Source organism: Delphinapterus leucas, chromosome 3 (genome assembly GCF_059928025.1).
Source record: "Delphinapterus leucas isolate spDelLeu-1000000601 "Yukka" chromosome 3, BTC_Dleu_Yukka2, whole genome shotgun sequence".
Lineage (NCBI taxonomy): Eukaryota > Metazoa > Chordata > Mammalia > Artiodactyla > Monodontidae > Delphinapterus > Delphinapterus leucas.
Window position 1 is genome coordinate 1,240,531 of NC_143131.1, and position 15,917 is coordinate 1,256,447.

The 15,917-nt window shown below is 43.2% G+C and overlaps 1 pseudogene; it reads left to right on the top strand.

Moving 5' to 3' along the window:
• The first annotated feature begins 9,454 nt into the window (after nt 1-9,454).
• On the top strand, nt 9,455-15,044 carry LOC149749491 (metabotropic glycine receptor pseudogene; annotated as a pseudogene).
• Nucleotides 15,045-15,917: the final 873 nt, after the last annotated feature.

A 15,917-nucleotide genomic window follows, 5' to 3' on the forward strand; every position in this document is an offset into this window, starting at 1 on the left:
CATTCTTGTATATATTATAGGGTACACATGGGACAGAGTTTCTTAGGTGTATATATCAAGAGTGAAAGTGCTAGACCATAGAGTAGGTGAATGTTTGGCATTACTAGATAATCCAAAATTATTTTCTAAAACGATCATACTAATTTACGTTTCTACCAGCAGGGCATAAGAGATTTTGTGAATCCACATCTCCTCCATCCTTCCCACAACCAGTGCCAACAACTTGGCATTATTGGACTTTTTAATTTTTGCCAATCATATAGATACAACTCATATGTCTCGTGTTTTGATTTGCATTTCCACGCTCACTAATGAGGTTGAACATTTGCTTTATGTGTTTACTGGCCATATGTGTTTCTTCTGTTTTGAAATTTCTGTTCATGTCTTGTGCTCATTTTTCAGTTGGGATATAAGTACTTTAAACTGATACATAGGAACAGTGATTTTTCTAAGGAATAGAATTAAGTTTTATTCTAAAATTAGGATTCTACTCCCAAATGAAGTTGGCACACATTATTTTATATATTAATATTATTCTTACTCTAGGAAAACCTTAATTGCATCTGAAATTCAGAGGGTATGAATGGGCAGCCACATTCACGACCTTTGGAATATTACAATCCTGAATTCAACAATTTTCAACCATCTCAACCATTATCATCCTGCTTTCCCCATCCACTTCTAGTCTAAACCACCCTTGTCTCTCACTTTGACTAATGCAACAGCTTCCTAACTGGTCTCTCTGCTTCTATTCTTGCCCTCCTCAGTCAGTCTCTATAGCAGCCCCCATGATTTTGTTACTCCTGTCAAAACCCTCCCATGACTTTCAATTGCCCTTGTAATAAAACCAAAACTCACTGCCACACTGCAAAAAGCTCTATGTGATTTGATTGTTGCCTTCTCTCTCCATCCACCTTTCCTTGACCTCTATCCACACAGAAATTTTTGCTGTTCCTGGGACAGACCAGGCTTGATACTCTCTCAGGGGTTTTATGATCATTATCTTCTGCTGGGAAAGTTGTTCTCCTGAGTCTTCCCATGTATCGGTCTTTCACACCGTTCACTCTCCTACTCAATGCCACTTAACCAGAGGTGCTTTCCCTGACCTCCAATCTTGATATATCTTCTTATCCCACTTTATTTTTCCTCACAGGACATATTACATCTGAATGTAAGTGCCACAATGGCAGAAACTTGACTTGTTTCCTGCAGCATCACTTTTATATAGAATGGTGTCTGGCACATAGTGGACCCCCCAATAGGTATTTGTTAAATAAAATAAAATAATAAATAATGTAGATGAGAATGCTACCCAAAACTTCTTCGGTTGTTCACCTAGATGTTCACAGATAGCATTAAATCAGCATAGGTAAACCATTATCATACAGAATCGGTTCTAAGAACTAAGATGATTCTAGCTAGAATCAGGCTGATTCTAGAAAATCAAGTCAATCTTGGAGAATACCTAGAGTTGGTAGTTCTTTTTTTTTTTTTTAACAAACTTTATTAGGTACATTTTACATATCGCCAGTTTCTAGTGTAAAACTCAAATGATTTTAAATAACTTTACTGGAAATAACTTTACTGAGTGGTACAGCTACCATCATCAGTTTTAGAACATTTTCATCCCCCTCAGTAAGATTCCCTTGTGCCCATTTATAGGTGATTCTTTTTTTTTTTTTTTTTTCCTACAGTTGATTCTCATTCCCATTTCCAGCCCCAAGCAACCACTAGTCCACCTGTTGTCTCCATACATTTACCTTTTCTGGACATCGCATCTGAATACAACGTGTGGTCTCTGGGTCCAGCTTCTCTCACTTAGCATAACGTTTCTGAGCTTTATCCGTGACACGGCATGTGCGGGCAGTTTGTTCACTGCTATGGCTGACTAGGATTCTGCCATACGGCTGTACCACACTGTGTCTATCCATTCCCCAGTTGATGGGCCTTGTCCGTGGTTTCTGGACTCCGGCTACTGTGAGTAAAGCTGCCGTGAACATTCATGTGTGTGTCTTTGTGTGGACATGCTGCTTTCATTTCTCTTGGGCAAATGCCCAGGAGTAGAGATGTTGGGTCACACGATAGTTTATGTTCAGCTCTTTTGAGAAACTGCTAATCTGTTTTCCAAAGTGACTGTGCCACTTTACACTCCCACCAGAAGTATATGAAGGCTCCTGTTTTTCCACATCCTCACCAACATTTGTTATCATCTGTCTTGTTTATTATAGCCCTTCTAGTGGGTACGTAATGGTATCTTGTGGTTTTGATGTTCATTTCCCTAAAGGCTAATGATGTTGAGTATCTTTTCATGCGCTTATTAGCCAATCGTGTATCTTCTTTGGAGAAATGTCTATTCAAAGTGTTGGCAGTTCTTAAAGGTCTTAAAGGAGAGGAAGCGTATTTGTGGAAGTTTTCTCAATACACAGAATTAACTTCTACAAAGGCAGACATAGGATGGGAGTGTGCAAATTACTTATAAAGGAAGAGTGTAAACAGCATAGCTTTGTTAGAATGGAGTATCTCCAAAATGTAGTGGAGGACTAGTGGGATGGGCAAAAAAAGTTAGTAAATGGCCTTGAATGCCAGGTTGAGTAATGCAGTGTGAGAGGAGTGGTAGCACAAAGAGATTGGATTTTGATGCCTAAAAGAAGTACTTGGGTTAAATATGCCTGCACTAGTTTTCTTGTTTGTAGGGACATAACAGGATATATTCCTCAGTCTATTATAGGACTGTAGGAGAAGAATAGATTCCAATGACCATTTGGTTCATTTGTCTATCCAGGCAGAATTAAATATAGCTCATTTCTGATACATGGATATAGTTTCTACTGGAGATCACAAATTATTCTTCAAGGAAAGATATTCTCTTCTGCTCTTGGCTAATCCATTTCAATTAAAAACAGCCCTGACATTCAGAAAAGCCTTCTTATTGCTTTCTTCTTTCTTTCTTTTACTTTTTTTTATAAATTTATTTATTTATTTGGCTGTGTTGGGTCTTCGTTGCTGCACGCAGGCTTTCTCTAGTTGCGGTGAGCGGGGGCTACTCTTTGTTGCGGTGTGCAGGCTTCTCATTGTGGTGGCTTCTCTTGTTGCGGAGCATGGGCTCTAGGTGCGCGAGCTTCGGTAGTTATGGCTCGTGGGCTCAGTAGTTGTGGCTCACAGGCTCTAGAGTGCAGGCTCAGTAGTTGTGGCGCACGGGCTTAGTTGCTCTGCGGCATGTGGGATCTTCCCGGACCAGGGGTCAAACCTGTGTCCCCTGCATTGGCAGGTGGATTCTTAACCGTGGTGCCACCAGGGAAGTCCCTCTTACTTCTTTCTTCACTTTTAGTTACATTTTAATTTTTTACTCTAAAATATCTGATTTGGGATATAAAAACGAACAATTGAGATAGCTACTTTTCGTCACATTCGGTCTTCATGATACTGCAGATTCTTGAAAACTGTTTGTCTTTTTAGCCTTTGTTCCCTAGTCTGCTTTTTCTATGCTCATGAAGAACCCATCCCTCCACACACACTGTGATAAGTGATGGCCATATAGACTGGAAGCCAGCCCCATCACCCAAGAACATTCACTGACACAGTGAACAAAAGGAACTGAAAGCTTCCTGTGCCAAAACTTCTCTAAAATTCTCCTGTGTTTGAATAGGGAGTTGTTGGTAAAGACCAGGCAAAATTTTCCCTGAAACTATTGATTCCCAAGGGTAAATCAAAAGGACAAGTGGAAATGATTTATATATGCCACAGGACTCAGGCTTCTGCCTCAGACCTACTTAAATGCTAGTACCGAAAGCAATCAAAAGAAGACACTTCTAAGTAAACGTCAATAACTGTCTCACAGGTATGGACGTACTCTCTTCCCTTTCCCTGGGGACAACCCAGACTTACAGCTAATCTGTCATTGAGCACTTACTGTCTGTAAGAGGAGGAGAAAGAGGAGGAAGAGGAGGAGAGACCAACTGACCACAGATTAGATAGGAAATCTTAAAGTAAATTTCTTTGCCTCCTTTTTTTTTTTTTTCTTTAGGGATAGCAGCAGAGGTCTGGAGGAAACTTTTTTTCTTTTTTAAGTAGGCATACATAATATTACTGTTAAAATAAAACGATAGATTTGCAGAACTGTTTTGTACCTGGATTCATACTTAGGTTTGTCATTTTCTTAGCCTGCGGCTATTCCTGAAACATGTGCAGTGATTGTCTTCTTTCACATTTTGTTGGCATATATTTCCATGTTATGTTTCTTTGTTTTCCTTTTCCATACAATCCTGATGTTAAGATGATGTCTGCAATTTCAACAATATCAACGTTACTGGATTAATTTCCTTCAAGCTTTTTAAAATAACAGCAAAAAGTTTATAAGCAGCTTACTACTCTAAACTTGTTCTTTATAAGTTTGTTTGGATTTACAAGTTTCTGCTCTTCATCAATGAGGAACTGTCATTAGTTAGTGTATCCTATGTGTGCATGATCCTGGGCACTTGAAGATCTCAACTTGCAGAAGCTCCTGTGTTCGGATGGAGAGACGAGTCCTAAACTGATCATGAAGTAAACCCCCATTATGCCCAAGGTACTATGCTGATGAAAGCTATATCATGAATTATAACAACATATGGGTACACATGGTGTGAGGGGCTTCCCTCCAGCAAGGGAAGCAGGCAAAATCGAGCAGAGACAAAATAATCCATTTCCCATCTTTGCTATCCACAAAGTCCATATTTCGGTAAACTTTGTTTCAAATTTTTTGGTTGTTCTTATTTCTTAATAAGAAAAAGAGACGACCCTTGCATTGAATGGAGTTGAGCTTTGAATAATTAATTTGGTGTAATTTTTTTGTGAAGGTCGTATTGGTCCTTTCCTGCACTGCTGAATGTCAGGTCAGTGTCATGGGACGTTGTTTGGAGACATACTTCGCCTCAGCACATTCAGGATTCTCCTAACATAAGTGCCATTTCCTGGCGTTTTCTTCCCTTGTGATCAGGAAGTTCTTCAAGTGTCTTTAGTTTACAGAACCATTTTGTGTGCATGGGGGTAAGGGGATTAGGGAAACTAGCAATTTGGGTCAAAGCCCTAGTGACTCTATAGATGATACTGCGTTTGCACTTCACTGGGAATGCAGGAACAGCCCAAGTCATGACTTCACAGTGAAAAACAGAGGAGACGACTCTGGAAAGAGCAGGAGTGTTGTTAGAAGCGATGCTGACAGGGAGTAAGAGTTTTAAGGGTAAACTGGAGGCAGATGAGAATAAACTGCTAAGTAAAAAACATAAACATCTTGAGTAAGCTTTCTCAGTTAGAAATAGTTTTTTTTTCTTGCTAGATTTCAGGCATATTTTCATCCCTTAATTTGACTTTCTCCTCTTTCCACATTAAATGGATGGAAAAGTGTTACCAAAAAGTCAGGGGTTATAATGATGAAAAGCACATCTCAGAGCAGTGGTTCTCAAAGTGTGTTCCCTGGACCAGCAGTTTTAACATCACAGGGGAATTTGTTAGGAATGCAAATTCTCAGGCCTTATTCTAGACCTACCAAGTCAGCAGTTTTGGGGCTAAGGCCACTAATTTGTGCTTTGACAAAAGTTCTCCAGGTATATCTAGTGTGTATCAACATTTGAGAACCACTGGTGTAGTGATTAAGGGTATGACATCTGGAGCCAGATAGCTGTAGTACTTAGGGCAATTCATTTGTTTGTTTGTTTCCCATCTGTAAAATGGTAGCTGTACCAAACTCACAGTGTGGTAATGGAGACTAAATGAGCTAAAGTGTGTAAAATCCTTAGAGCAATGCCTGGCCACTGTAAGTGCTATATAAATGATTAGGTGATGATGATAATCTCTTTATAGGTGTTATTTTCATTTTTTCCCCCCACAGGGTACATTTCACAATTTACAGCACAGCTTTTTGTTTACCAGGAGAGCTTCTCCCCTATTATCTTAGAGTTATTTTCCATGGCTCAAAGCAGCATTTCTCAGCATGTGCTCCATGGCTTATTTGCATCAAAACCACCTGTGGTGCTTATTAAAATGCAGATTCTTAACTTCCCCCCAGACCTACAGCAGTGATCAGAATTCTCTAGTGACTCTTCTTCACCCAGAAATTTCAAAACCACCACCCTTGGATAACAAAGACTATGATCTTCATTTTGCAAATGGGAACGTGAGGCACAGGGGGTAGCATAAGCTCAGGGAAATCCAGAATCTCAGTAAGACCACGAATAAGAACTGGATTTCTGATTTTGTGTTATATTGACAGATTATGCTGCTTCTTTGTGGCTTTATTTGCTTTATCAAGAATTTGATTCGGGTTGTGCCACTTTGTTTACTGAGACCTAGCATTATTTAACCTAAAAATAACATTTACATTATAAATCTAGAACTATCAAAAATGATGAGTTCCGAAAAATATACCTGGACCATTATCCATCACTCAGCTAAAACTGTTTCAGTTGTGGCTGTATCTAATACATCACTATTTTTTTTTTTAAGTTAAGTATTCTTAAAAATTAATTAAATTTTTTTGGTTGCGCTGGGTCTTCGTTGCTGTGCCTGGGCTTTCTCTAGTTGCGGACAGTGGGGGCTACTCTTCGTTGCGGTGTGTGGGCTTCTCATTGCGGTGGCTTCTCTTGTTGCGGAGCATGGGCTGTAGGCGCACAGGCTTCAGTAGTTGTGCCTCGTGGGCTCTAGAGCGCAGGCTCAGTAGTTGTAGCGCACGGGCTTAGTTGCTCCGCAGCAGGTGGGATCTTCCTGGACCAGGGCTCGAACCCATGGGCCCTACGCTGGCAGGTGGATTCTTTTTTTTTTTTGCGGTATGCGGGCCTCTCACTGTTGTGGCCTCTTCCGTTGCGGAGCACAGGCTCCGGACGCGCAGGCTCAGTGGCCATGGCTCACGGGCCTAGCCGCTCGGCAGCATGTGGGATCTTCCCAGACCGGGGCACGAACCTGTGTCCCCTGCATCGGCAGGTGGACTCTCAACCACTGTGCCACCAGGGAAGCCCTGGCAGGTGGATTCTTAACCACTGCACCACCAGGGAAGTCCCTAATACATCACTCTTATGTTAAAGATGAACTAAAAGGGCTCAGAGAGGTTGAGGAAACTGTCAAAAGTCACATGACTAGACATCAGCAGTGTGGAAATCAGAGCTTGGTCTCCCAACTGCCAATCCAGTGTCCTTTCGCCATATCCCACTGTCCTAATCCTTGCTGATTTAAATGATTTAAAGGAGCACTTAAATTTTAGAAACAACTTTACCTATACTGCTCACATAAAATCTGGTCTCAGCAGTTTTTTTTAACCTCCTTTAATTCCTTTTACTTAAAGATATGCTAATATCACATCTTCCTTTTTACAGTAATGATAAATCAATAATATACTGACAACTAATAACTCAAAGCTCCACTGCATAATGCTTTTTCATCAGTGCAAATTTGACTGTTCTAAAGCAGTTAGATTGACTTTTCAGGCTGTGATGAAAACGCTTTGGGCCTTGTCACACAGGGCCTACAGGTCTTGTATACACTGACCTATTACAGTCAAGCTCCCACACAGTATTAATATGCATTTAGATAACTTAGCTCTTAACTTGAGGCTACACAGGGATATTTATCTCCTCTACAAATCACGCTCGTGTAATTGGTGGGACAGAGGTGCTATTCATGCCAGGATCACTTGATTATCCTATAAAATGATTTTCTTTTTGTCTCAATTGTTTGTATTTTTTATATTATATATGAACTTCATCTTAATGCAGTCATCTTTTCCCACTTCTCTTTCCTGCTAAGTTTCTTTTCATCTTACCCTTAGCTAGTTCACTACTACTTACTACCTAGTTAACTACTCCTCATTTTTACATCTTAGCTCAACTGTTACCTCCTCATAGAAGTCTTCCTTTTCTTTCTCTCTCTCTATAAGAATCTCCCTGCCCCCATACCATGCACTCTTTGTAACTTTACAGCGTTTATTTCTTCATGGCACTGATCACAATATGTAATTTTAAAATTTATTTGTTTGCTTTTTTATTGTTTCTCTCTATATACACTTGACTGTGAGGTCCATGTGTCCATCATGCAGGTGTCTGCCCGAGTACTAAGCATGATGCCTGATACACAGCAGAGGCTAAGCCAACATTTGTTGAATGAATATGTCTGTGAGTTGCTGTGGAATTTTGTAGTCTGCTTAGAGGGGTATGAGTATGTGTTATATCTTGGTCCCCTATGATAACTTCTTTTGGATGATCTCCTTCAGTGACAGACACTGACATAGACGTAGGGTTGTCTATCTACTCAGTTAGTTTCCTTGACTCCAGATCTATTAAATGGACAGGCCTCCTAGACCATTTGGACCATGGTACCTTATCGTGAGTAAACCTAGGTTTTCTAGATCATTCTAGACCACGATGTACTATCTTCCAGAGCTTGTATTCTATGGTAGCCTCTGGTCACAGGGGGTTATTGAGCACTTGAAATGTAGCTAGTATGAAGTTCCATATGCTGTGAGTGTAAAATACACATTGGATTCTGAGGATTTAGTATAAAAATGTAGAATATCTCATTAATACCTGTCATACTGTTTACTTATTGAATAACATTTTGGGTCTATTGGGCTAAATAAAATATATTATTACATTTAATTTCACTTTTTTTCTTTTTACTCTTAAAAAGTGCTACTGGAACATTTGAGATTATATATGTGGATCACATTTGTGACTCACATTATATTTCTATTGGGCAGTGTTGTTCTAGACCTAACTAGTTCACCTCTGTTGTTTGGCAGTGTGGACTGAAGGTGATCCCCTGAAGGGAATGCCCAAATTGCAAGAGCCTCTCATAGCCTGCTCCATTCTTGTTAGCTGTGCACTAGGGGAAGAACTGGCACTCCAGGAGAGTGGCTCAGGTGTCATTTCAGTACTCCCTCAGTGTCAGATCACGAGGCCCACATACAGTTTGCATCCCGAGACACAGAAACTTCAAATATATTGTTAGTGTCCATATATCTTGCTTAAAATAATGATAGGACCAGAACCCAGATCTTTCAATTATGCTAAGTCATTGAATTACTTATAGAAGGACTGACTAATAAAATTATATCTTCCTTTTAAAATGCAATACTAGAAAATTTTAAAGGATTGTTAATTAGTTATACAGGTTTTCTTTAAAAAAATCAATTAATGATGAAATTACACCAGTCTTTAGACAACTAAATAGAAAATCATATTGTATACTCTGATAAATTAAACAAACAGAAACTCCTATTATTGCCACGTGTGCTATAGTAGAGGATTAAACTGGGATGACCTTTATTTGGCAAAAGCGTATACACTGCAAAGCAAAATTTAAACAAGTCAGATATGAACATGAACTCTACTTGTAAATAAACACAAATCTAATAACCATTCTTTGCAAAGCTATAAAAACTCCCTTGGAGACCATACACTGCAGTTTGGAAAACTGGATGCTATGTCTTATTCCAAAAGCCCTCACCACTGACACATCAGGCAGACTTCTCTTCTTAGGTAAGGAGATGGATTCCTAAATAATTAGCTTCATCATCATTATCTTCTGGTTCATTCATTAGTTTAGCAAATATTTAGTGGGAACCAACTATGTGCCAGGCATCTGTGTGTTCTAGGTGCTCAAGATGCTACAGTGACCAATGCAGACAAACTTTTGCTCTTTGGAGCTTAAATTTTTGTGCTTAGGTATTTTCTCAACAGGAAGAATAAAATGAAAGGATAAAGCAAATCTAAGCAGTGCTACCTTAGAATGCCACAGGTAACTTTTTTTTTTTTTTTAAGTTGGGAATCGAAGTGAATTTGAGACTTTCTATCCTGTGTCTTTCTTGGGGAATTTGAAAGTGGAGGTGCATATGGAAGGTGGAGGTGCATAAAACCATACCTATCCAAAGTACTAATTAGTATTTTCAGAATGAAAATGTCAGAAGACCCTATTAAAGCTTCAAATAAAACCATTAGACTGTGTTAAGGGATTTTCCAATCATTCTGGGGGGTCTTGGCATACTTATTCAGGTCTTCTTTCTTCTGCTGGGACATCCCAACCTATAGTTAACCAGATGTCTTAGTTCTTACATCCATTAATTCTAGGAACTCCCAGTCAGAATGGCTTCCCTTCCCGCCCAACAGACTCATTCTCATTCTCTCACAGTCCGAGTCCTGCCCCGGCACATATTCTCTCCCTTCCACATATTCACTTGCTTACACTTCCACAGGTTCCCCTTCATCCCTTTCAAGCAGAGAGGCTCCTTTAATATGGCATTTTCCCCTTAAAGTTCAGCCGGTAGATGTCTCCATTACTCCCTTATAGCGAAGACCTCGGCAAGTAGGGTTTAATCATTTCTTTAACCGACAACAAGGAAGAAGATTTGATAATTTGCCCAAAATGAGCAGATGCTCGGGAGGACACGTCTCCATCCTACGTCCCTTCCCTCCGATTTAAGCCACAAATGAAAACTACTTTCTCCCTCTTTACCAGGCAAAAGGAAAGGCTGATTTAACTAAGCATGCAAGATGCCAACACCCTCCTCCTCGGTACATCCAAGTTTCCTTCGCTCTGAGCCACCACAAGTCTGCTTCTCCCTTCACTCCGCCCACCCCACCTCTCACCCCCTCAGGTTCCCGAGTCATCAGGGAACGCGAGCGGGTGAAAGGACTCAGCGAAGCTGCATTCCGCGCCACCGCCTCCTCCTGCGCCTCGGGTTCAGCACTGGACAGCTCCCGCACCAGCCCAACAAAGGGCAGTCGGCTGATTGACAGAGGAGCCGGCCAAACAGGGCACAAGACGACTTGAAGCCGCCCTACCAGGGTTTGGTTGCGGCCAAGCCGCCTCTTTAAACCGGCTTTCCTCCCGAGAGCAGGGAGAGGCAGGAGTGTGGTTTGTGGCCAAACTTAAAGACTCCAATTAACCAGCTGCCTAGCCCTCGTGGTTCCGGAAAGACAAACGCCTTAAAAGAAACCCTAGCTGCTACGCTCGCGGTGCGGGTCTGGGCGCGCGCGCTCCGCGCCTCGGGGCGAAGCGGACGAGGAGGAGCCTGAGCCGGGAGGCGGGAACGACCTGCCACGGGCGAGACGATGGAGCAGTGTCCTTGGCGGCCGCGGCGGCGGCAGCAGCAGCAGCAGCAGCAGCAGCAGCAGCTCCTGAACACACCTCAATGAGAGCGGCGGTGGAAGCTGCTAAGCAGAAAGACGTAAGCAGGCCAACTATAGCTGCCGGCGGCGAGAGGGGATGTAAGGTGCCGGGCTCCAGGCTGCGAGGTGCGCAATCCCGAGCAGACCCATGGTGGAGCAGGAGCAGCCGGCGTTGCCACAGGTGATCTGATCTCCTGCGACGGTAGCTCAGTCAGCCGCGCGTATGTCAGAACATCCCTACTTTAAAGTCCTTTTGGACTGGGTGCCAGCTGAAAAGGGGGAAGACTCCTAGAAAAAGTCTTAGTGCTGATAGATTGACGACCAAAATTTAAAAAGTGACTCCCTCCGTTACCTCCTCTCCTTGCTGCGAGGCAGATGGGAGCCATGGCTAACCCCTTACTCTGCTGCCTCCTGCTCGTTCACCTGGGATTGGGAGCTGCCGGCGCCAGCCGCGACCCTCCAAGTCGGACGGATTCCTCTCGAGAGAAGGCCCTGAGGGCGAAGCAGCACGCCCAGCAGCCGGCTCGAGCCTCTGCCTCGGACCCCTCGGCTCCCTGGAGCCGCTCCACCGACGGCACCATCTTGGCGCAGAAAATCGCCGAGGAGGTGCCCATGGACGTGGCCTCTTACCTCTACACCGGGGACTCCCACCAGCTGAAGCGAGCCAACTGCTCCAGCCGCTACGAGTTGGCGGGCCTGCCGGGGAAGTCGCCTGCCCTAGCCAGCTCCCATTCCTCCTTGCACGGGGCGCTGGACACGCTGACACACGCCACCAACTTCCTCAACATGATGCTGCAGAGCAATAAGTCGCGGGAGCAGAACTCGCAGGACGACCTGGAGTGGTACCGGGCACTGGTGCGGAGCCTCCTGGAGGGTGAGCCCAGCATCTCCCGGGCGGCCATCACCTTCAGCACCGAGTCGCTGTCCGCCCCAGCCCCGCAGGTCTTCCTCCAGGCCACGCGCGAGGAGAGTCGCATCCTGCTCCAGGACCTGTCCTCCTCAGCACACCACCTGGCCAACGCCACGCTGGAGACCGAGTGGTTCCGCGGCCTCCGGCGCAAGTGGAGGACTCACTTGCACCGCCGCGGCTCCAATGAGGGGCCCCGGGGCCTGGGCCACAGCTGGCGGCGCAGGGACGGTCTTAGCGGGGACAAGAGCCACGTCAAGTGGTCTCCGCCTTATCTGGAGTGCGAGAACGGCAGTTACAAGCCCGGGTGGTTGGTCACTCTCTCCGCTGCTTTCTACGGGTTGCAGCCTAACCTGGTCCCGGAATTCAGGTAGGGAGGGAAAAAAGATCAAAGCAAAGCCTTCCTTCCGGGTTCATGGGTAGGTGCGCGTGTGGGGAAGGAACACTGTGGCTGTGACATTTAGGCCTCCCACCTTCAAAGCAGAGACCCAGGCTGAGGGACACCCCACGCAGGCGCAAGTGCTTAGGGACAAGAAGTGCCCCGCATTTGTCAGCTTCAGACACTCAGCAAAAGCTTTTCTCTCAAATCAGTTCCCCTGCAAGGGGCAAGGGACGGGAGCTCTTGGTAGAGCTGAGAGATGCCCTATGTTTCTCTCTAGCCCTCGGGAGAGCAGGGAGGGGAGTTCCCGGTCAGGGGTGATGCACTGCACCCTGGCAAGCTCAGGGCATGCCAGCCAGGCACAGAGTGGCGTGCCAACTCACAAGAGTAGGAAAGGGAGTGGGAAGAAAAGAGTTCGTTATTCCCGCTACTTCGGGATAGCCTCTACCTACTTCCTCCTACGTGTGTAGTTTGAGGCGCCAGTCTGTTGTTAGTCAGTTACCAGAGCGCCTAATGAAAACGCTGCAATCCCCTGGGCAGTTCTGTCCCTTCAGCAGTGAGTCAGTCCCAGCAGCACAGCTGTCTCTAGGATCCATACTTTGCAGTTTGACAGGTGCGCTCCTTCTACTTGTCTCCCTCCTTCCCTCAACCCATCTCCCATTCCTTGGTCCCCTCTTTCTCCTGTTTTCTGTGTTAGGCACACCTAGGGGTTCTCTGGCCCTTCACATACACACACTTTATAAATGAACCTGGTTGAGTCATCCTAGGGAGGGAGGGATCAGTTCTCACTGAATGCACTCAGGGAGCTCAGAGAAAATTTAGTAACAGTTCTGTATTTCCTGCCTCACGGTGTAGCATTTGTGGGAAGATGAGAATTTGCAGATTAGCAGGTGGTAACTTGTGCCCTGGGACGTGCCTGATTTTTGGGGTGAGGGACTTTTAGAAGTAGCCCTGTTGAGTGAACATGAGGAACAGAAAGGAAAGAGTGGAAACTCCAAAGAAGGCCTGGGAGAAGGCCACAGATTGACTGGTATCCTCCCCAATTCCCAATGGGAAGAAGGTCTTGGGGGTTGAGGTTGCTTCTGTACTTTTTGGGAAACTGGGCAAAAGTGAGAAACCTGTGTGTGTTTTAATGCCCTTTTGGTACAACAAGGACAGGATGATGACCTGGTGAAAGTTACCAGGGGGAGTACTGGGTGGGCAAATGGGAGGAGTCAGAAAGCTTATTTGTCTTGGCACTGTTATTTACTGCTGAATGACCTCGAGAAAGTTGCTTAATCTCTCTGGGCCTCAACAACTTACCTATCAAGTAAGGGAGTTGAACTAGATGGTCTCTAGGGAGCCATCCAGTTATAAAACTCTGTGGCTTTTAATGCTGGCAACACTTGAGAAGGTATAAATGAAAAGTAACCTCCTTTCTCTAATTCTGTATGACCATATTAAATGTTTTTTGTGTGTGTCTATCTCTTTAAAGGATCTTGTCTTAAACCAGCGTAACTCTTTCCTACTTTAAGGATAATCTTACTTCCTCCTGACTTCTGTAGGATCCTATTAGTAAAAGCTGAGCCCAGCTTTGAGTCTTTGCTATATTATTTGCTCAGAAAAGATCTGCAGATGCCATTCACTGCTAGAAAATTGCTTTTGGCCTTCGCATAAGCCTTTTCAGGGAGTCCCAGGGCCCAGGACTGAAAGATCAGTTGATCAATCGATCGATTGATCTATCCATTCACCCAGCTTACTAACGTGTATTGATACTTTATGTTAGGCTCTGTGCTAACTGCTTTGCATGTATTATCTTGATTAAGCCTCACGACAAACCTGAGTTAGGTTTTATTAGTTTCCCCGTTTTACAGAAAAGGAACCTGAAGCACAGAGAGATTAAGCTTCTTTCCTAAGATCACGCAGCAGTTAAGCAGCAGAGTCGGGATTTGAGCTCGACTCACACTTTTAACCACTATGCTAAACTCTGTCTCATGAAGGTGTCCTAGGAGTGCTGCATGTATTGCAGCTGCTGCATAAAAATATATGTATTTTCAAGGGTCAGATGTGAGACTGGGGATGAGAACCATTCATTTTCAGAAGTATTTCTCATAAGGCTCAGAAACCATAGGTCACCTACATGAACTCAGGCCTTCCGCAGGCCAAGATAAAAGGCTGAGACACCAGGGGTCATGTTGTGTAGGCTCACACGACCCGATCTAATTTTTGGACTATGTTCAGAAAATAGATTGTTTCCTCTGGCTGAGTCTCTTTAAGTGCCTTCCTAGTCATCGATGGTGTTCTTTAGCCAAGGCACGAAGCCAGGCCATTTAGTGTGTGGCTCTCTACAGAATCTGGCTCCTCCTAGCAGCACGCATGAAGAGCAGAATAAGTGCTCTCCTGTGAGTACTTTTGCCCCATGTCCCATGCTCCTCAAGTACTGTATTGAGGATTCGCACAGATGTTAATTATAGGAACTGGAAGAAATCTTAGATCAGATGGTTCTTCCTGTTTCATAAAGAAACAGATAAGAAAGGTGAAGTGACTTGTCCAAGAATCACATATCGAGCTTTTAACAACAGCAGAAATAGGATCCAGGCCTTCTGCCTCTGGTTCACACTATGCCATATATATATATAAATTTCAACGGGCCCTTTCTGTCTCTTCATACTCATAGAAGGCAAATGTTTTTGATGTTGTTGATGTTTTATCACCTAAGATGTGTATTCTAAACTTTTATAACGTAAGTGAATAATATTGTACAGGTATGGTAACAGGTAAACCTCAAATGAATTTCTGAGAAACCATGACTAGGCTCTAATCATGATTTTAAATCTATTTTGAATCTATAGAGTGTTATTTGCAAAAAGCCTTATCTGTAATAAAAAAAATTTGCTAATGATTTCCTCATGGAAGAGAAGAGGAGGATAAACTTTGTAGTTAAGACTTTCATTTAACTTCAGTTACTATTTCAGCTAATATTTCGCCAGGTCTTACTTACAAGGTTCAAGATTTAAATTATATTTTATTTTTAGAGAATTCAAATCTGAAATATGAAATTCAAAAGTAATGTGGAAAACATGGTCAACTACCTTCTTATATTAATGCTTATCACTGTAAAACACCTCTCAGAATAAATTTTATTCCCCTCTGCTTCAGAATGACACAGGTTTCTTAAATTTTAAAGCCTAGTGTAAGACTCACATGTGAAGAGAAGTTTATTGCTCTTTTTTTCCCCCCCAAAATGGCATTAGTGTTTTACCTAAATGGCTCCTGAGTCTTGTTATAGACCTATAGTATAAACACTTAAGTTCTCATCTTCTATCCCAGCAAAAAAAAAAAGAGAGACTAACAATTTAAGGTATACTCTAAATTATTTTTATTTATCATCTTAGGTTTGTGATGTCCTTGCAGAGTTTTCTTCAAAGTTAAGTCCTTTGCTTTTGTATACTAATTTTTCTGTGTGGAACTTAAAGTACTATGGAGTTTGAGCCCATTCTAATGAACTCATAGACATATT